The sequence below is a fragment of the Cavia porcellus genome, unplaced genomic scaffold (genome assembly GCF_034190915.1).
Source record: "Cavia porcellus strain 051 isolate PalLab524CR breed Dunkin Hartley unplaced genomic scaffold, mCavPor4.1 scaffold_15, whole genome shotgun sequence".
Taxonomy (NCBI): domain Eukaryota; kingdom Metazoa; phylum Chordata; class Mammalia; order Rodentia; family Caviidae; genus Cavia; species Cavia porcellus.
The window spans coordinates 22,706,643-22,728,692 of NW_026947498.1; the positions used below are offsets into that span (position 1 = coordinate 22,706,643).

The 22,050-nt window shown below is 35.3% G+C and overlaps 1 long non-coding RNA gene across 1 annotated transcript in view; it reads right to left on the bottom strand.

Annotated features, from left to right (window-relative positions):
* LOC134470558 (uncharacterized) overlaps positions 1 to 22,050 on the bottom strand; it is a 164,412-nt gene that overhangs the window by 118,044 nt on the left and 24,318 nt on the right. The window lies entirely within an intron of this gene.

The window sequence follows — 22,050 nt, forward strand, 5'->3', positions numbered from 1 at the left end:
TTGCTAAAAGGAATCATTGCGAGGCCCCATCCATCCCCCACCTCCCCACACCCATCAACATAGCTCAGACACCTCTTGCCAACTCGCATTGTTCTACAGATTTATCTCCCTGCCTCAAACTCTCCCTGGCAAAGCAGTTTGTGGACTGCAGGCACATCAGTCTGCCTACCGAGTATGAAATGCTGAAAATCCACAAAATGAGTATCCGGAGTCTGCAACCAGTATCCTTCAGCAGGACACAAAAAGCCTGAAATTTGGTCTGATTTTGTCTTTGCAACCTTCTCTCACCCTGGACTTTTAGGCGTGTACTCTCTACTCCTTTCTACGCAGAGTGTGCAAGGCACCTTGAACTTTCAAACCTCTCTTTGCCTTAGTTCAACAGGTTCTCATCACTGGGAACTCCTTTTGGCTCTTATTTTCAAATAGTTAAATTTCATGCATTCCTCAGGCTCACAGACTACACCATCCTCATTCTTAGGCTTTCTACTGATCATTCATTACTAACTGTCCTTTTCCTTCTTTGCCTTCTTCCTGGGCCTTTGGTTTAGACCACTTTCTAAGCACTACTTATTCATAGTCATATGTTTGTTAAAATTTCATTTATAGTCACATTATTTTCCCCAATAACTCATGTACTTCTCGAGAACTATCAAGTAATTTCTATATCTTTACGTTTATGAGTTTTCTACATTAAATACTGATATTTACATATATTTTTGTTAAACATAAATACTTAAAAATGTGTTATAAACATGCATGCATTGAATTACATGTACATTTTCCATTCATGGTCAGATGAAATCTGGATACAACCAGAAATATAGACTGGAAAAAATTTAGAACTTAGCATAGCAAAGAACAGGAAAAAAAGATAAATAAGTAGAAGAGCTATCTTTTTACTGTTTCTAATACATACAATGAAATTAAACAGGAAGAGTTTGAGGAAGATTTTTAAGTGGTTTATGAGGGCCAGGGGGATTTTGTTGCTAAAACAATGCCAAAGATGCGACACAATCCATATTCCAAGCAGTCAACCCAAAGGAAATTGTAAAAATGAGATGATACTCTGGAGACAATTCCATTTTTGTAAAAGTAACAAATGTTAGCATTTGCAGCATATAGGTATTTGTGGACATTAAAAAACGTATGTCAGTAATTTTTTAGTATTATGTCTATTTTCCAATGCAGTACCATTTTTGCTGTGACTTTAAATCTGTATTTTGCTGCCAATCTTGCTGACACTTCTTCTGGATTTATGCGATCAAACATGTAACTATAAATTCACCCTGTATTAGGTCATCAGCCTGTTTTCCTGGGTCTGTCTTTTTTGTGAAGTAAATAAAATATGTGCTGCTAAATTTTTTTGACTGTTGCTATGGAAATTTCAACTGCAACATTACTAATGGATTGTGCTTTTTAATTAACAGATTATTTGATTTTTATAAATATGTGCATGGTCTTCTTAATAACATTTTAATTGATTTTGTTTAAATAGCTTTATTTCCAAAACTGCAATCAATATGGTTCCTAGAAAAAGAAAATAGACCAAAAAAAATATATATTGGATGTGAGCCATTTTACAAGCTGTTTCAAGCATATTATTTATCAAGAAAGATCAACTTTTAATTGTACTATTTAATTATGGTTTTCAGTATGCTAAATTTATGTCAGCCTTTTGTAGCTATAATGCAGTCTTGCCTGGATCATTCCAATGGGTTTCTCAAACATATGCTCAAGTTACTCTCCTAGCCTGTTATGAATCTCTGTTTTATTATTTCTTACTTTTATTCTGTTTAAAATTAAAAAGATGCTCAAGAAATAGTTGCAAAACTAACCAATTCCTGTTAATATAAATAAAAATTACTACAGTGTGTAGTCTGATCCTAAACATATGAATAGCAGATTACTTTAAAGATTAGTTTGTATTATTGGTCAAATAACTTTAAAATTGCTCATTTAAGTAGCCACAGTTAAGTACATATTAGAAAAATATAAATAGGAAACATCTGATCCAAAGTAAAATTCAGTTTTCTTAATTCTTTTTGCTTGTTAGCTACATGTATTTTTCATTATAAGGAAATGTATGTGTTTGGGAGACTCTAGAAACAGCTAATTATCAATTACAGTAAGATGAGAGGCAAAGAACATAGATACTATAAACATCCAGAGTTTCATGGTCATGGTGTCTCCAAAATCTCTAAACAGATAAATTATGAACATCTAAGTGCGGAGTATGCAGGTAAACTAGCAATTTGGGAGGACAGCTAGGAGGAGGATCTGGTCTCACATCTTCGGTGATATATGGGATATTGATTATCGGTCAGCTCTCGTTAATGGGAGTATACTGCTCTGTTGAGCACTAGCAGATGGCCAAGAACTCCAGATGGGTGATGAAAGGAATTGAGCATTACTCAGAGCCATGTTAGTGGTACTGGAAAAGCATAAATAACATGGATTCTGCAAATTAAAATGAATTTATTTGAGCCTAATGTTCCTTGAAAACCTTTTGTGCATTTGCAACAAGAAAATTTGATATTCAATTTTACTCAGATATAGTTTAAATTTCTTTATTTTGCAGGGATATAGAGATTTAGGTCATAGAAATTGTGCCTTTCTTTAAAATTATTCGGTGACAAAAAAGATGTGAGTGATTAATTCATAAACGGATGTAAAGGAGTCTTACATGAATACTACTAAGTGAAAGAACCCTTTCTGAAATGCTATATACTATATGATTGCAATCTTATAACATTCTGGAAAAAGCAAAACCCCAGAATAAGCAGAAAGGTATATGGTTGCTAAAGGATTAAGGAAGGTAAAGGAAAGGATGAACAGGTAGAGCACAGATTTCTAGGGTGGTAAAATAATTTGGTAGGAAATTGTAATTAATGGTGAATAAATGTCATGCATTTGCTAAAATCATAGGACTGAACAACAGAAAATATGAACTTTAAGTTAAACTCTGAACTATGGTTAATAATAATATGTCAATATTCATTTAGTTATTGTAACACCAGTACTACATTAAAACAATATGTTAAAAATAGGGGAAATTTTGGGAATGGGATGGACATGTGGAATTATATATAATATCTACTTTATGAATATAAAACTGCACTAAAATTAACCAGTATTGATTTTTAAAAGACAGCTTGTACTGTTACACTACAAAAAAAGAAAAAAAAAAAGAACCAATTTTCTCCAAGGAAAATGAATTTTTTTTCCTTAACAAATTAAAAAAAAAATTTCTGTTTTCATCATAAATCTTAAAATCATTGAATGTGTATTTGTTTTTGAGATTTATTCAGAGTTCAAAATGACTACTCCTTTTTTTCTTACTTTATATCACTATGTTTTTTTTAGTCAAGCACACAACACGATGACAATTCAAGTGTAATTTTAGTGAACTCAAAGTTGTCTTAGGCACTGAGAATCCAGTAAGTAGGAAGGTAAAATTATCATGAACTGGAAATTCTTCAAATATATGCCATCCGTGAAGTAATGGGGATTTCATGAAAAGGTTAACTTTGTCTAACTGTAGTTTTCTAGTACTTTAGGTCAGTGGGAGAATGAGGGAGGGGAAATAAAATCTTTGAAATGAGAGCTCAACACTTAGTCTGTTGAGCCAGATGGCTATGGAGCAAGAAAGGCACATTCACCTTTTGTCTTTTTGATGTTATGGCCTCTGATTGTTCTGAACAATCCCAGATGTGCCTCACTTTAACCTCTTTTACTCCTCCTTCTTGACCTCACAACTCTTGGAAAGGTCCGTGGAATCGCCTTTCTCATATTGTGGCTGGGATTAAATCTTTAGTGGGTGTTTCCAAATGACCACATGCTTTTATTCTAAGGCAATGTAAGCATTTTCCAACTTTCATAGACCCTCTCTTTAAAAGATCACCTATAATGGCTTCATTTGTATGCTGAAAAAAATTAAAATGAGGTCACCAATTATAAAGCTAATAATGTGATGTGTGAAGTCTCACAGTCTCCCACTTCAAAAATAGTACATGTATTTTTAAAATTATTTTTAATGCATTGTAAAAATTTATTATATATCAGAAATTCCAACATGGTTTTGATTTCAAATGTAATTTTTCCTTGGTCACATGAAATATCAGAAAGGCCATGAAGTTGCAGTATTTTGGTAAATAGTAATTAAATTGTATAAGCTAGTTAATATTAAAATAAAAATAGTCAAAACAAGAAATATTTAATACCAAAAAAGAGAGAAAATGTAGATACTAGTTATAATTATTTATGCATATATCTAGTATTATAATTACATATAGTTATATAAATATTTTTAAATATATATATAAATGCATAGTTTAAACCCCTGCTTTAAAAAATACAGGGGTTTTTAAAATCTTGAGATTATAAAGACAGTTCATAATGTTTCAAAAAGAGCAAGAAAGTAACACAAGATGATTGATAAAGTGAGTATCACAAGGTACCATGCTAGTTATTTTCTTATCACTTGCTATTTAATAAACCTACACTACTTAAAATCTTTAACGTTAAAAAGTTGTCTAAAAGGCAAGGCAAAGAACATTTTTATAGAAGCTAGGAAAATGAAATTTTTCAAGAAATACAGTATTCCTGGGCAGTATTTTATTCCTAATGCATTAGGAAGATGACTTTTGCTCTTGCTGGAAATTTGACATCATCTCTTATGTTCTTTCTATCTAAACCAGCAGCATTTGCTTAAGTCAGTATCTTCTAGAGATTTATCCAAAAAAATTTATAAAAGATAATCCTCTTTTTATAGGATTTGGTAAAGAATTGCAAATCATCCTTTGAAAAGCTATTGTAGAGGTAAGTATCAACCTTTATTGTATTTTGCATTGTTTGCAACTAAAATTTCAAACTCAAAAGCAAAGCATCCATAAAAATGCAACTGTTTTTGTCCAAGATGTAGCTATTACAAATTGTACTGCTATAAACATGAGTGTACATATATCACTGTGACATGACATTTTCAGTTTTTCTAGAAAACACCTAGGAGGGAAAGAGCTAGATTGAATAGGACCTCTAATCCTAGTTTTTTGAGGACTCTCCATACAGATTTCCACAATGGCCACACATGTCTACACTCCCACAACAGTGGAGAAGTGTTTCTTTTTCCCCTCAGTCCTGTCAAAATTTGTTATTGGTTGATTTCTTGATGGCAGCCATTCCTTAGAGGGTGAGATGGAATCTCAGTGCTGTTTTAATTTTCATTTCTCAAATGACTGATGATGGTGAACATTTCTTCATGTATTTATTTGCCATTTGTATGTATTCATCTGAGAATACAACTGTTGCCCATCAACTGCAGAATGGATGAAAAAATATATTTTTATACAATTGAATATTACTCAGCTATAAAAAAGGATGATCTTGAGCCTCTTACAGGTAAATAGAGGCAACTTGAGACTATATTCATAAATGCAATAAATCAGATTTACATTTGTAAATATCATATTGTCTCTCTAGTGTAATAATAATAATAATAAACCGAAAGAGTAATAAGACCCAAAATGTACAATATATATTGTAATAATGAAAGGGAAAGAAAGTGCTCAAAAGGAAAGAACAACTTGTAGGTAGACATATATAACTGTATGTATGTTTATATGCAAGATAGATAACCATACTACTAATTCTCTGTTAGTTCATCGAAAAGAATGATTTGTACTATCATTGCTTGATTGTCTGTTCATTTTTTATACTTAAATTTTGTATCTTGAAAAATCACTTCTAAGATAACCGTATGTAAAAACAAAAATTTTAAAAAATGTTACTAGTACTGAAACCAGAAGCCTTTTCTAATAGGTATTAGACAAACCACTCCTTTTGTCCTTATGACTGTTTTGTCCATCTCCAAATGTAAAGTTATTTCAGCATTGAATTAGTATACATCAAAGCAGATGTGAAACATTTAGAAAGCAAAGCGTAATAAGGATTCCAGGCCTTCAGTATCAGTGGTGATGGTTCAAGAGCTAGAAGGGGAGAGGAGAGGGAGAGAGGGGAGGGGGATTCATTAATGTGTTATTAATGGTATGCCGCAAAACATAAAGACATAAAATGATAGCACAAGGATGGTCCTTGTGAACTTAGCTTATGAGAAAGGAAGGAGGCAAAACTGTCATGCCTGGAAAGCAGGTATCTTTCCACAACAAAAACAAAGTTTGGAGTTTTTTATTACTATTATTACTAGTGTTGTGGCTCATAAACTAGAAGTTTGCAAGAGTGAGCTGGCATCAAGATCTCGTCGATTCCCACTAACATTCCATCTTTTAAAAACTGCATTAGAAGATTTATTCATGGCCACCCAGAGGTCATTTTTATACTGCTCAAGAACTTTGAGTCCCCAGACAGGCCATTGAGGACAATAGAAAAACTACAGAACATTGCTTTATGATACAAATGAATTAATAGTGGCCTGTCATGATATATTTGACAAAGGAGAAGTTGTTACTGGAGAAGCAAAGTTTTCAAGTAAGGACAAAAGAATAATGCATCAACTTCACCTTTGTATGGGTCAGGCCAAGTCTAAGAAAGCCTGTTCCGCATGCACACCCTTTGCTGAGGGCAATTGCTAAGCCACAATCCCTGCTGCTTAAGTAGCCTTGTTTTCCATCCCCTAGAGACCAATTCTTCCAGCCACTTCTGACCAGACCAGACCAGACCAGACCAGACCAGACCAGACCGAGACACCAAACACAAGACTGGCCGGACACTATGATACGGCCTGAGGTTAAATAAATAAATAGAATTAAATCTTGGGCTGACCCTATATTATTTTCAGAATATGCACTGTGAGACATTAATTAAGAAAAGCAGCTAAAATAGAAGTTAAAACAGAAAAGATATTTTGGAGACACGGACACATATCAGAGGGTGCGACAAGATTTGTTCAAGATGCAAGTGTCACAGAGAACTATGAAAAGGCAGAGAAAATCAGTGACATGGAGAAAGCAGAAAGCCAAGAAAAAAAAAAGAAAAGATCAAAGTGACTGCTTATCTATAGCCTGCTATTGGCACTGTTGAAGGTTTGCTGCATTTTCAGAGATAGATCTGGGTTACAAGTGGGCTTGAAGCAACTTGAGTGCATAGAATCAAAAGACTCTGAAAAGGACAATCTCAAGTCAATTTTGCACAGTCATTAAAACTAAAACCCTGGGGTCATGCTACCTGGTTCAAATCCCTGTTTATTCCCTACCTAGCTATGTAATCCATGATGTTGCTTGTTTTCTCCGTGCCTCAACTTCTACTATTGTAAAATGAGTATTACATCGGTATCCATCTCATAGATGACTCTGAAGACTAAATGAGAGAGTTCAAAACCAAGAGCTTCATTGGTTTTGGTTATTTTATTAGTTTCAAGTGACAAAATCTTTACCATAAGTTTTGTTTTGTTTTGGTCTCAAAAGACCAAGTCTGAGTGTTTTATCTATTATCTAAAGGAATGATTCAGTATTGTCTCTGAAAACAGGAAACTATTTTCCTTGATGGACAATGGAGCTGTGAGACTCATAAAAGTATCTATATTGGGGTCAATAGTTTAAGCTGTTCTGATAGTGGTGATTCGAAAACTCTCGGTAATGATGTTATGTAGAATTTAGCTTTCCATAAGAACATCAACTCTGTTTGCTCAAAGCTGTGATTCATAGTTGATACCAACACCAACAATTTTTCAGGTTACAACCACTGCTGCCAATTTCAGTGGCTGAAAAGATATAAGTACAAGATTGCATTTACCTTTGAGAGAAACATACCAGGACGTACTCAAGGCTAACCAATAAACAAAGCTCTTTTTCCTAAAGCTTATTTAAGAATATTTTTATCTATATTAAAACAAATATAACTATCTTATGGAATGTATGTGTAGTTTTAAATCTCCAGTTGAATTTATGGCATATTTTAGAATTTATCCCAAATCCCAGTAGTAACATATTAATTTGACTCTACTACTAGAAGTACCTTTGTAGAAAAGTTCAAGAAGCTCAGCTATTCTGGGTAGAACCGTTTTTATCTGTGAAAACACAATATTCTGCCCACAACCTACTTAGGGTTCTGAGCTTTCTAGTTATAGATTGGCTTCTCACCAGTTCATAGAGATTCTAAACCTCATTTACCTATTTGTAGTCCTAGACATAAAACTTCAGATATGACCCTCATCTGAGTGCTACGGGCAACTATGTTAGATAAAATATTATAGAGAGTTAAACAGGGCTAGGGCCTCCAAGAAGAGAGTGCTGAAGATGCCTTGCAACTGTTGGGAAGATACACACTGGCTATGGGCCAGACCTCAAGATAAAAGATAAAACAAATGCACCTACATAACTTCCTAAGGATAAACATCAGGCATTGATATGTGAATAGGTATCAATCACCTTGAGGAAGCAGGAAGAGGCACATACAGGCAAAGCCCCTGTTCTGATTCACACCCACTTGCTGTGTGACCCAAGTCCCCATTTGATCCCACTTTAACTTGTGTCCCCATTTGTTCCAGTCTAATCAATTTTACCTGAACAATCACACTTGTAATCTTATTGCTTGACCACAGTTTTGTCCTGCCCCCTGCCCAGCTTATGATTTCCCATTTTTCCCTACCTTGGACCTACCTCACCTTATGGTTTTGCTCTACAAAATCCCTAGAAAAGGCAGGGTCCTTGGCAACTCACTTTGGACCCCTTCTGTCTCTCCCTCGGACAGAAGCTTTCTTTCCGCTGGATAAATATATTTTGTTGTTCTAAAATTCATTTTTTGATTTAAAAGAACACAAAATTGTACCAGACATCTAGCAGGTCAGGAGTTTCTTTCCCTATATCATGAGAATAACTTTGAGCAATCCGCTGCAATCCTGCTCCTGAAACAGGAGGCATCAACCAAGAAGCAATCTCAGTACTTCATTCCTTCCAGCGGTTTGAGTTCTAACCTAGGCTCAGGATTGAACAACAGGAACACCACGTTCACTGGGTTCTCCCCGAACCAGCTTCCTCCCTGGTGTTTTAATATTATGCTTTCAACTTTTATTGAAGGCCCTTACAAGAAAGAGGCCACATGAGGCCCATTTCTGCATCTACTGTGAAATTAGTGTAAGGACATTGCCCATTAAATTACTCAATGTTCCTTACCTGAGACCCACATGAGAACTTATACTGAGTTTAGTACCAGGGGGGAAAAATGTGCCTCCCTTGAAACTAGTGAATTCTTCTCTTTTTTCTATTAGTGATTACTTAACCCCATTATCTGCTTGTGCTCTCTCTCTCTCTCTCTCTCTCTCTCTCTCTCTCTCTGTCTCTCTGTCTCTGTCTCTGTCTCTCTCTCTCTCTCTCTTTCTCTCTCTGGTTTGAAAGATAAGTATGCATATTTTTATGTTCAGTGGTTTGGCATGCTTGTTTCATTCTTTCTCTGAATTTATTCTAATAATGTTACTGAATAATTTTTATTTAAGTGAGCTAAAACTTGTATTTGAAAGTAGTTGAATATACTCAGGTCAAATTTACAAATATGTTGCTTTACATGATATAGATTTTAACAATATATTTTTTGTTTTGCTTCATACAATTACTGTTGAATTTAATATAGAATTAGCTTCTTGTTAAATGTATAAGTACCTGCAATTTAATGAGATGCATTTGGTGAATTTTTATAGTCATAAAGTCACCATAGTCATAGAGAATATCAACTTGATCATTCATTGTACAAGTCAACCCAAATTTGTGTAAGGCAGCATGTTGATTGTTGTGGAGAATATAAACTTGTACCAAAAAATGGATCAACATAAAGGAATTTTTTTGTTTAGCAATTAAGAACCAAGGTGTTCGCCCATCTTACATAAAGACGGAATGAGGTTTTTTTTCCAATTCGGCAGCATTCTATGTAGCTGTGAATTATGCCAGGATTTTTAAAAATGAAGCCATTGTCTTCATTATCTGATTTCAATGTTTTGCCTGTTTTGATAAGTTTTATGCTATTTTGTTTTGTATGAATTCATTGCGTGTGAAAGTATAGACAACTATTAAAAAAAAAAAAGAGAGAGAGAGACATTATGGTAGCCAATGTTGATCTCCTGTTGTCTGCTTTGAAACCTGTCACTTACATTGTTTTTTTCTGGTCTGCTTTTATTCTGTTTTGTTGTGGTTTGTTTTATCCTCTTTAAAAAAAAAAAAAAAAAAAAAGTTGGAAAAGAAGTCCTGTAAAGACAAAATAAAATTTTGTTATGGGAAAATTTTGTTATAAAGAGAAGGATAACTCCAAAAGATGATTAACAGATGAGCTTCCCTCAAACTGAGTTACTTGTTGCAAAGGGGCATAGGAAGTAAAAAATGAAGGCATACCTTTAGCATGATCTGCGAGTAGCTATCAAGATAAGATTTTTTAAAAATTTTGATGTGAGCAATGTTTCTTAAAAATAACACTTTCATGGAGGCAGAAGAAATTACTAACTGTTATGTGTGGGCTGACAGTATAAAGACGTTATCAGCATCCTGAGAGCCTACACAGGAAGTAGGGTCATGGGAATATTTTCACAGCTTGCCTTTGGCCTTTTAAGAATCAAGGGTTGAAGGTTGCTACAATCATTTGCTTTTCATATTCTGCTGGGCTGGTCTTTTTTCATGAAGTGAATAATGCAAGAGGCTAGAAACTAATGCCGGGTGGGAGTTTGCCTAGAGATCTGTTTAGATTAGTTACCTAGCTCCCCAGCTTGTGGTCATTGAAGGTCACTTGGTTGATAGCTAAAATTTCAATTGGAACCTTGTCATATAATCAGGATTTAAAGCCCAGCTGAGACTTTGTCTCTGCTGTGAAAAGGGGCTTGTTTTATGATTAGCTTCAGAATGTTAAATTAGGTGTTGGCAATTATGAGCCATTTTTGTAGTTTAAATTGCACTATAGAAACACCTGTCCAGAATAGCAAAAGAAGGCAGGCTGAAAAAAAGTCTGAGTTCTCTTATGTGCTGATTCTATTATGCATGAACAGCCCTGCTTTTATTATGAAACCCTAGAAGCCACACTTAACCACTCTTGAGAAAACATCCTTTTTGTAGCCTTTAACAGTGATTCCTAAGAGCAAGCCCCTTATTAAAAATGTGTTTTGAATATGGCACAGGATAATGACTTGCATTAAAAGACAATTTTTAAGGCAACTGAAATCTTTTCCAATTTATTTTCACTATCTTTTTCCTTCCAGTGGTCCTCAAAGTCTTAGAAAAAGTCAATTGATGACTTATGAAACCATGACCTAACATGGGAATGGTTTAATACATTCTTATGCTGTTTTTTATAAAGGAAATTTGGTACCCTCAAGTAGAGAATTAAGGAAAAATATGATTGAGAAGATGGGAGAAAAATTCTCACCATGTGTCAATGTTACTAAATTTCTTCTGGACAAAATAGTGTATCAATTTCTCAGTCAGGTATAGTGGGCACAGGCCTGTATTTCTGGCACTGTGAATGGCTAAGGGAGAGAGATCTTAAATTTGAGCCCAGATGAGGTAACTTAGCAAAACTCTGTCTTAGAAAATTAAAAAATGTGAGAGCCTGTGTTCAATCTCCAATACAGAGGGGGAAAAGTCAATTTTCGTCTTGCACAGGCCACACTGGGATAAGGACTGGGCTGTAACTCTCTCTGTCTCTGTCTCTATCTCTGTCTCTGTCTCTCTGTCTCTCCCTATTTCTCCATCTCTGTCTCCCTGCCTTTCTCTCTATCTCTCTGTTTCTGAAAATGCAGATTTTCAATCTCTGACTGAAACAGAGTAACAAAGACTGAATTTACCTTCATGTCTAAAAAAAATACAAATACTTCAAACAATGACTTTCAAAGTATTGGGCATCAGACAATTAAAGAAGTGACCCTAAAGAGATAAGCCTTTGATTGCACCCAGTTTATTGCTTTGAGAGGGTTCCCAGCTATAGCACAGGGAAGAGGGACCCTGGAGAGCCTGGCAGATTTCCTGAGATACAGAAAAAGAGTTGAGAGTCTGAGAAGACCAAGGCATCATTAGACAGAATACTGGAGAGGATAGAGGCGCAGAGTGATAGACCAGAAATCTGCTGAGAGTTCCTCTCAAAGAGCATTCAGCACAATACTGATTACCACAAATTGTGAGGAACAAATGAAATGGAAGCTACTATGGAAAGAACTTTTGGAAAAGATTAGCTGGAATTGAGCCTGGAGCTCACACAGGAACTGGAGTTATGCCTGTTCCCATCAGGCCAACTGGAAAACCTCATAATTTGCATTGGGTAGAAAACTCAGAACAATCTTTCCTCATTAGTAAGGACATGATTACTCCTGGTAAATATTACTGTAGTCCCACTTAACAACTCTCATTAGTGAGACCCAAAAGCACCAAACTGTTTCCATCAATCTACACTATATCCCAAAACGGAACTCAAGCACGTTATGGTAGTAAAAATCACTTAGGTTTAAATCCCTACTTTACCACCTACCTGTTGTGTGACCTCAGACTTCAATGCTTGTTTCTTTACTGCTGAAATAAGTAAATGACTACTTCATGCAGTCATTGTAAATGCAAAATGACTCCACACAAGTCAAGTGTTTGCACATGGTAGCCTCCCACTAAACATATCTCCAACATGTAAAGTCCACGATACTTGGAATCCAAAGAAAAATTATCAGCATAATCAAAAGTGGAAAAATACAATCACCAGGGAGGTTTTAACCAGTCAATGAAACTGACCCACAATTGTTGCAGTTCTTAGAATTGGTGGAGAAGGGTATTAGACAAATATGATTGTATTCTATACATGCAAGTGTTAAGTGAAGACACAGAAAACATTTCTAAAAGACCTAACCTGAATATCTAGAGATGCTCTAGGTATCTCTACCAAAGGAAATTCACTTCTCCACTTTAGAAAACTATAGTATGTGAGGGAAGAATACACTGGATGTGATGGACATACAGCTGATGAAATGCCACAGAAGAAAAATTTGTGACATCACAATAAAAATCTTTCAAACTGAAACACATAGTGGACAAAACACATAGTGGAAAAAATAAACAGGATATCAGGGAATTTGAGGCAACTTACCAAATTTTAATATATTTTTAATTATATTTAATTATATTTTTAATAAAACAAGTCCATTGCAAATCAGTTATACATCAATGAAGCTGTTTTAGAACATGAAATATGCCCAGTACCTTAAAGAAATTCACAGTCTAGTCACTAAATCCAAAGAACATGATGCATAGCATCATAGACTGGTATTATCTTACAGACAGAAACTTAGAAGATTGAGCTAATAAATATATGCACAGAGTAATTCTTACTAATACAATTAATAATATTTTCCCATGAAAAGAATATTTTTGCTCTTTTCTTTTTTGCTATCTTAAACTTTTCAGTGGAACCTTATACTTTCTAATATCTTAAATTTTCAGCAGATGATATCAAATCTAATGTTACTGAAATAACATTTGGAATAACCTCTTTTAACCTTTGCAAAGTACATTGTCCCAATTCACTTTTCCAACATACAATTAATATTTTAGAGATAAAACTTTTGAGTAGATTTAATTGCCAAAATAACTACCTAGGAAATGGAAATAACCTTCAATTATGAACTATGATCAAAGAGAGCTTTTTCATTCCTCACATTGTTTCATGAAATAACTTTCATCCCCCATCACCTTTTAAGTAAGTTTGACATAACATTTTCTTTTTCATTACTAATAAAATACTTTCAGTTGAATGCACTCTAATGAGACAAGCCCTTTAGTCAATTCTAACACAAATAAATTTATATTGGGGGGAAGTACAGGCAGGTATTAAAATGAAGTTCTCTGGTCTGAGATCACGCACCAACTTATTTGAATGTGTAAGCCAAAATTTGTATGACACCTTGTACGGAACTGGAGTGACTTGCTGAAGATGACTTGTAAATTAGTGATAATAGAGAATCTATTATTAATTTACTGATGATACTGAGATCTTTCTAACAAAATACTTTATATTATTTTTGAAGTCCTTGCCTAGTTGTTCTGCACACACACTAGCCTTTGAAAGATAAAAAAAGAAAATGGCCAAAAACTTTAGAATCTGTACATTATCAGTCATATGTCCCCACCTCTGAGAAATACCTTGGAAAGCTAAACCAAATTGTATTTTAGAATATTTCCTTCATTTTAAGGCTCCAAGGACTACGCAATGTACTATCAGTGTAAGACATATTTTTTTCTTTTCACTGTTCATAGGATTTGTAAGAGACACCCAATTTCAGCAAAATTTGACTCTTTGAGTCATGAGAATTAATTATAATCAAAAGGTTAAAAGGTTTTTTGTTTGTTTTTTTTTTGTTGTTGTTGTTGTTGTTTTGTACTGGGGCACCTCAGGCACTGTGCTGCTGAGCTATATCCCTGGGCTTTTTCTTTTATTTTGAAGAGAGAAAAATATGTAAAAGTTAAAGCAATGATAGAGAGTTTCAAAACAGGATAATAAGAAGTGAACAACGGTTAATATATTGCACGCTGTTGTCTTCAATGTTAAAGTTTTAATACATAGCAGTATATGTATGTGTGTGTGTGTGTGTGTGTGTGTGTACACACCTTGAAGCTAAAAAGGCAGCTTTGATTCAAATCATTTCAGCAGATAAATTTAAATAAACTTCCAAACATACTATTCCACACTTGAATTTATTTATTTTCAGTTTTTCCCACACATTTAGAAATTTTATGGCTATGGCACAATAACCTGGGTACTTCATCAGCCAGAAGTATGGATATTATTTAGTCAATTATATTGTTAATTTACTTTTAAATAATTGCTTACTGTATGTAAATTCTGCCTATCTCCCTGACTCATTTACTTTAGGGTCCATTTAAAGATCATGATGAACTCTTTTGTGTGTGCAACTTATCCAGAAAGTCTAAGAAAATAGATTTTGAAAGTCACAAAACTAGAATCAAAGTTCCTAAACTGATCTCTCTTTCATTAAATCTGTCCTGACTTAGACTCAACTAGTCAACGAACACTTAATACATGCAAACCTTAATATATGCAAACTATTTCATTACACCTCCTTCAAAGGTAGAAGCACAGCAGACCATCATGTAACTCTGGCAATATTAACATCTTGAACGTGAACACTTCTTTCACTTAGATAAATGACATTAATATCTCTCACTGAGCATCTAACATCTGGAAAGTAAAAGTGTTTCGGTGTGGAGGAATGGAGTAAGAACGTGAGGGTCCTGGGGGGCATTTGGAAAAGACAACATCTGTGAAGGAGGAGACTCTGCCTTTACGTGACTGAAGTGCCTTAACACATGACTCATTCAGCGGTCAAATGAAGTGCATAGAACGTAATACTACTCTGAAGGGAAATAGTGCCTCTCTCATCATTCATTTTCAGGACCAGACTTGCCTGCTCCTGCCTATGTTTCCCTGATCATTAAGGTTCTTTTGATTCCCTTCTCTTCTGTTTTCTTGCTTGGTTCCCATCAGTGCTTCACTTCACGCTAATTGTAATTCTCATGAACTTCCTCCAAAACAGTTGGTGCATGTAATTTGGAAGCCAGCTCCTAAATTTCTATATTTGGATTGATTATAAATTCCTCATTAATTTACTGTAAGAGTTGAGAATGCATCAGAATTTCATAACTTTTGAAGATCTCTAGAATGGGTCTTGAATTTGAAAACTATGTTCTATCTTGGAGATAATGTGGATTACTTTATTTCTCCCTCCCCCCGTTTTGAGAAATTCTGTGCCAATGTACACAAGATGTTGTATGTTCTGAGAAGTTTCATAGCTTGCATCACACTCCTAGAAATGCTTTTGTCTCCCAAAAAGGATGAAAATCACATTTGCAGTGACTCCTTCACTCAACTAATATTTATTAGGACCTTACTATTTGTCAAATATTATGCTAACTACTGAGAAGCATAGATGAGTAGTTTTCCCTTTCCTGAAAGAGTTTATAGTGTCAGACAAGCATCTAAACAGAGCACCACAGTATAGTGCAACAAAGTCTGCAATAGAAGTGGCTGAGTAATCTTTAAGCACAGAAAGAGGCACAAACAGTCTAGACAGCATAAGGAAAGAGTTTATCCAAGATGGGATGTTGGTAATTGGCCTTGAAGCTGGAAAAGATGGCCCATTATAACTTCATCTCCTTGGCTCATGAGTAGATTAACTGTGAGAACCTGTTAGGGCCCAATAATCCTAGTCTGAAAGGGAGTCTAACCCACACTTGAACTGGCTTTAGAGATTTCCCTGGCTTGTCTCCAATATTTCTCAGGGTTCTTTTTTTCTAACTTTCATATGATAGTGTTGTGTGTCATGCTGAAATACTTTTTCTGAGCATTTCTCTGTGACTTACTCCTTTTGTGTCTATGCTTTTGCTCTGCTGCTAAAAACTCTTAGAAAGTCTGTGCACTACTGTATGCATCTGGGTGGTGGGGACTGCTGGGGATTCCTTTGTTTTGGAGCCCTAGGGGTGCAGGTTCTGTGTGTATCATCACTTGTTAATCAGGCTAGGCATGGCTAGTTGAGGCCAGAGAACCCCCATTCCACCCTACAACAAAGTTGATTAGGAAACTATCATTTCTCTGCTCTGCTGATGTTCTTGCTTCTGTTGCTGCTGACAACAGAAAGGTAGGCTCTGTAGACATTCTAGCGTCCTTCTCCACAGCCAGGAAGCTATACTGGATGCTGTTCATGTTCCCTCACGTGTCTATTGCACATGCCCAATTCTGAGGTCTACTCCAGACTCCTCATGCCTGCAACTTTCTCAGAGAACTGCTGGTACACAGCCAGAAATATCTGGAGTTTACAAATGCCCTCTCATGCCCTTCTTCCCAACAGTAGCCAATGACTAACTGCTTTTAAGGGAAGATTCAATTCCGGCCCTGTATGCACTTTATGCTCCTCCCAGAATGGAAGGCTGGGACTTCATCTAAAACTACACCCTCATTTGCCTTTTTCTCCTTAGCCAACCTGTTTTTCTGTGTCCTTTCCAACTTTCTCTCAGTAAACTATTTGTCAGTCTTCTCACATCAGAATTTGTATTGTGGTAACCCAACCTAGGATATCAGATTAATATCATACCTGGAAGTTTCTAGTACTAAAGAAGTGAAATATTTCTCCCATCTCCAAGCCAATAGGACATACCTTATTACTTTCCACACATTGAGGAAGTTCGCAGGATAGTTGATATGATCATATTTTTGTTTTTCAGGAGAAAAAGCATAACTGATGTTTTCAATGTGTTCTCTTGCCCCAAAATGATAATAAGGTAATCTCAAAATAGACTGACATTAATATTTTTCAAAATTATGTTTATCTAATTTTACTCATAGAAATTCTTTGCAGAGCTTGGGCTGGGATAATGGGCAGAAAACAATGGTACACAAACATAGCAATGCCACTATGACTAGAAAATAGGTGGACTTTATATATCCCCCACTAATGAGCTGGAACTTTACAGGCACCATGTATATTTAAACAAGATAATAATAAGAAGTGATGCATTTTGAAACAAACAAAAAAAACACATGCACACACTCAAAAAAGATAAAACCATCATAAACTGAAGAGAATGAAATGAGGAAGGGCAATATAAATAGATAAATCATCTGCACCAGGAGATACAGCTTGAACACAAAGCTCTGGATAGAGATGTGATCATTTAGGGTCTTGGTGAAGAAAACAAATAGGTAAAAAAAAAACATTGGCTTTACATATTGACAGAACATACCACAGAATGCATTTGGATGTGTTGGAACTCCCAGTGCACTGGGTGATACACCCACATCAGAAGGTTTACTTACTTAACATAATCCACTTATTCAAGTGCCAAACTCATCTAGAAAATGCTACCTTGAGACACTGATATCCTCAAACTCATGAGGACATAATACTGAATCTGAAACTATATAGACCAATTGAATAAAATGAAAGGATTTGGTGATGGAAATATCATTTGGGACTAATGGGAAAATAATCTTAGCAATGAGAGGAAAAGCTAGATTGTAATAAATTAAGGACTGTGCGAAATTTGAAAAAGTAGTGCCAGGAAGGATGGCCTTTTCTTTTTTAAAAATGCTCTCACAATCAGGTTAAACTCAAATTGAAAAGGCAATAGTAATTCATTTGAAGAGAACATCAATATGAAATAAATTATATTTGAGGGAGAGAAAGACTTGGATCTATTGATATCCTCTGAAGGAAAGATGCAGGAAAAAAAGACAATTAAAATAACATCAAGATGTTAAAGTGTAGGAGGGATATTTGTATTACGGGTCTTCAGAAAAACAGAAACAAATGGATGTTGATATGGAGACATAGGAAGACATACATTATGAAGAGTTAGCTTACTTGATGAAGCTAGGAAGTCCCTCTATCTGTCTCTGCCATCTATGAGCTGGGGTATGGAGTGAGTCAGTGGCATAATTCTAGTCTAAGGATGAAGGCCTGAGAGCCCAGAGAGCTAGTGGAGTGTGGGGGAGGGGGAGATAAATCCCAAGGGCCAGAGAAGATGAACCTAGCTCAAGCAGGTAAGCAGGAAACAAAAGGAGTGGAACCCTGCTTCCTTTAATTTTCACTCTACCCAAGTTGTCAAGTGACTGGGGAGGCTTCTTTAACTGAGTCAGATAATTCAAGCACTAAACTCACCTGCAAACGCTTATAGACACATTCTGAATCAGAGTCTAATCTAGGCAACATTTGGCCTGGACAATTTGACATGCAGAATTGACCATCCCAGATATTCCAGAAGACAAGACAAGAGGAGATGGATAATGCATTCTGTGATTGGTGGCAGATGGCTAGGGAGAATGATATCATACACCCAGAGACCTTTCTTTGTTTGTAAAATCAGATGGAATCAACTGCTAGAAGTCAGACAGGTGGGATTAGAAATGCAAAGTAAGTAGTATCAAGAGGAATACAAAAATATAAAGAGCAACAACAAGAAATAGAAAAAGACCATAATCACACACAAGAAAAAGAATTGTACAATTGTATTAAAGGATCAGTTGATTAGCTGGGGTGGTATTGTTACACACACTTATAAATTTTAAAACACATTTACAGTATCAAAGACAAATAGTAAAGAGAAGAGATGGTTATAAATGTAAAAGATGGATAAGTTTCTCTTTAGCTGTGTTTTACTGCCACGGTAGATAGTAGTGGATGTGCTTTTCTAAAAATACAAAAAAATAGAGAGTGCTGGTGAAAGCATGTTTAGAAAATTGAACCACAATGTCTAGGCTGAATTGGAAAGTAGTTGATACAAAAAATGAATGGTCAGATTCAGCAACCTGAAGGAAACATCAAATAAGAAAAAGAGTATACAGAAATCTCCAGAGGCAGGACAATCTTTCATGAGCATAATGTCATTGAGGAGAGATCAGCAAAGGCAGAGAGCATAAGATGGGGAATGCAGCGGCCAGGTAAACTGTGAGAGCCTAGTGGTGTCAAGAAGCTCACTGTAAGCAAAGAGGGATGGGGTAAATATAAAGTAATCATGAAAGGCAAGACTGTAAAGCTCACTAGGAGGTCAGACATAGAGAAAGGTGAAGAGAAGCAGCAAAGATGATGCCTAGATTCCTAGCTTCTTACCTTGAAAATGACAATGGAACAGAGCAGCAAGAAAACCGTTTTCAATCTGAATTTAGAGTTGGTTATTATTAGACACGAAAGTGAACTTCTCTCTATACTAATGAAAGTACACATTTTAAAATAGAAAACTAAATGCCATTGAGTCAGGGCTTCTGTTTTTAGCAGCCTCTGGTCTTGTAGATTGGCCTGTTGTGGGTAGGACAAACCCCCCAGTACTATCTAGTTTTCCCCAATAATTGTCAACTCAAAAACTATACTACTGTTCTGTGGTGACACAAATAAATGAAACCTAAAATACTGACATAGAGACAAACTAAAGCACAAAGCTACAGATGAAATTCAGTGTAATTATCACTTTTGTCAAATTATGTGACCTGTAAATTGATAACCAACAATATTGTATTTTTGGACCTGGATAGTGTTTCTCACACACTGTGCTTGGGGAGGGGTAAGATTGTTGGAGGGAAGAAGAACTCCTTGTTGTGCTTATGAAACTCATCCAGCATTAGTTTAAAACAGTTCTGATCTTCCTACATGACTTAGGAGGATGCTCTCTACAGCAAGCACATAATTTCTAAACATTTGTATACTTAAAGCTCTCGGCAATAAAATGACTTGAAAATATAAATGCTCCAAGGACTTGATGGAATTAATCCTTCCCTTCAAAGCAAGATCAAGCTCAACATATTGCAAAATAATTTATTCATCATAAGTACATATGTATTAGTAATTTATGGCTGACAAATATTTTCTCTAGGGCTCTTTTCTTACTTATATCACTGTGCAAATTGTTTTTATTAGGTCAAGTCCATGAGCTATGTCTGCTAATTCTGAGGTTAATACAAAACACATGAAGATTTGCATTAATTTGACTACCAATATTTCTTTTTTCTATCATAAATTTCCATTTTCTACATGAATACCACCACTTAGCCTAACAAGATTTTACATTTCATATTAGAAAAAGTAACTGTTTTCCGAGTAAGACTAAACCACTGTATTTTAGTGTACTGCTCTATCTTGCATTAACTCTTCTATTCAAAACACAGGTGAAATAACTTGTCCCACAATTACTACCCAACATGTTATACTTAAAGCACTTATCATCTTCCTGCCTGAGTATTTGGAGAAACAATTCTATCCACAGTCCAATAAAAGTTTTTCTCCTTGCTAACGCTGTATCCTTCCTGTGATGACCAAGCACAGGTGTTTTTCAATAGGACTTAGGAATGAAATGCTTTTCCAAGAGTGAAGAGCTCCTTAGGAGAATATTCAGAGTACAGTGTGTTCCAGGCATGGAACACCTGTTACTTACTTATTTAAATGTCTCATGAAGGGGACCAAGAAAAAATAGTTTCTCTGTGTCTCTGGGAACATACATAAATTTAGCATACAGTTCTTTTTTGGCCAAGTACAAGTTTGAATTACCTTAAGAGAGGCCATAGGATATAATTTCTTGAAGATGCTCTTTGCATTACAGTTTATTCTATAAAATGACTGTGAGCAGGTGGCAGCCCAGAGACATGAAGGATGAAGAAAACAAATGAAAAAATAAAATGGAAGGTAATGTTACAAATCCAGTCATGAAACTGAGATTGAACAGGAAAACTCATCAAAGTATTTTTACTGCGGACATTCACATTTGGTCTTCTAATTTTATTAACTTCTTGGACATGTGTGCTCCAGGTAACTGGTTTTTAAATATTGAAAAACCACTTCCTGTATATGAAGGTGCTATTGACCAACTATCTTTAAGATATAGACTGGTTGTATATTATTTTTCCTTTCTTTTGAGATAAAGTCAATCTAAATGCTCCCCCATACAACAACCCAGCCTTTAGCCCATTAACATCATGCTAAAAATTAAAATGTATGATACAATATTATTTTATTAAGTGTCTTGTTAAGATAATTTTTCATTTTGCTGAAAGCCCAGGCATATGGTGGTGATTTTAGAATCAAAAGTCATTGCTACATTGATAGACTAATCTAAGTTGATCCACTTAATAACCAGCAGTGGCGAACCCTTGGTTCGAATGCTACAGCAGGTTGTTTGTATTATTGAAAACTCTAAAAAGTTCATCATCACTATTAATAACCATTAATATACCACTGAATGCACACAAGTGAACACTTTCAAATTACATGGGCATAAGTTGTACATAAAACCCAAGCGTGTATGCTCACACTGACACAGACACTCACCTGCCACATTGTCAGACTGAGCTATGCATGCAAAGCACCTGCACTTCTTTGGCATTTCCACATAAAGAAATGAAGTATTCAACTGAAACACCTGTCTCCATATTTTGGACTTTTGTAACTTTTATACTATCATTTATTAATAGCCACTTTATGACTAGTTTTTCAGGCTTCTGTGGCTGAATTTAGAACTGTAGACATATTCTTATGAAGAGAATTCAAAGTCGGCAGTCAGTGTTAAGCAGCTCCTATATTTATAAAACTTT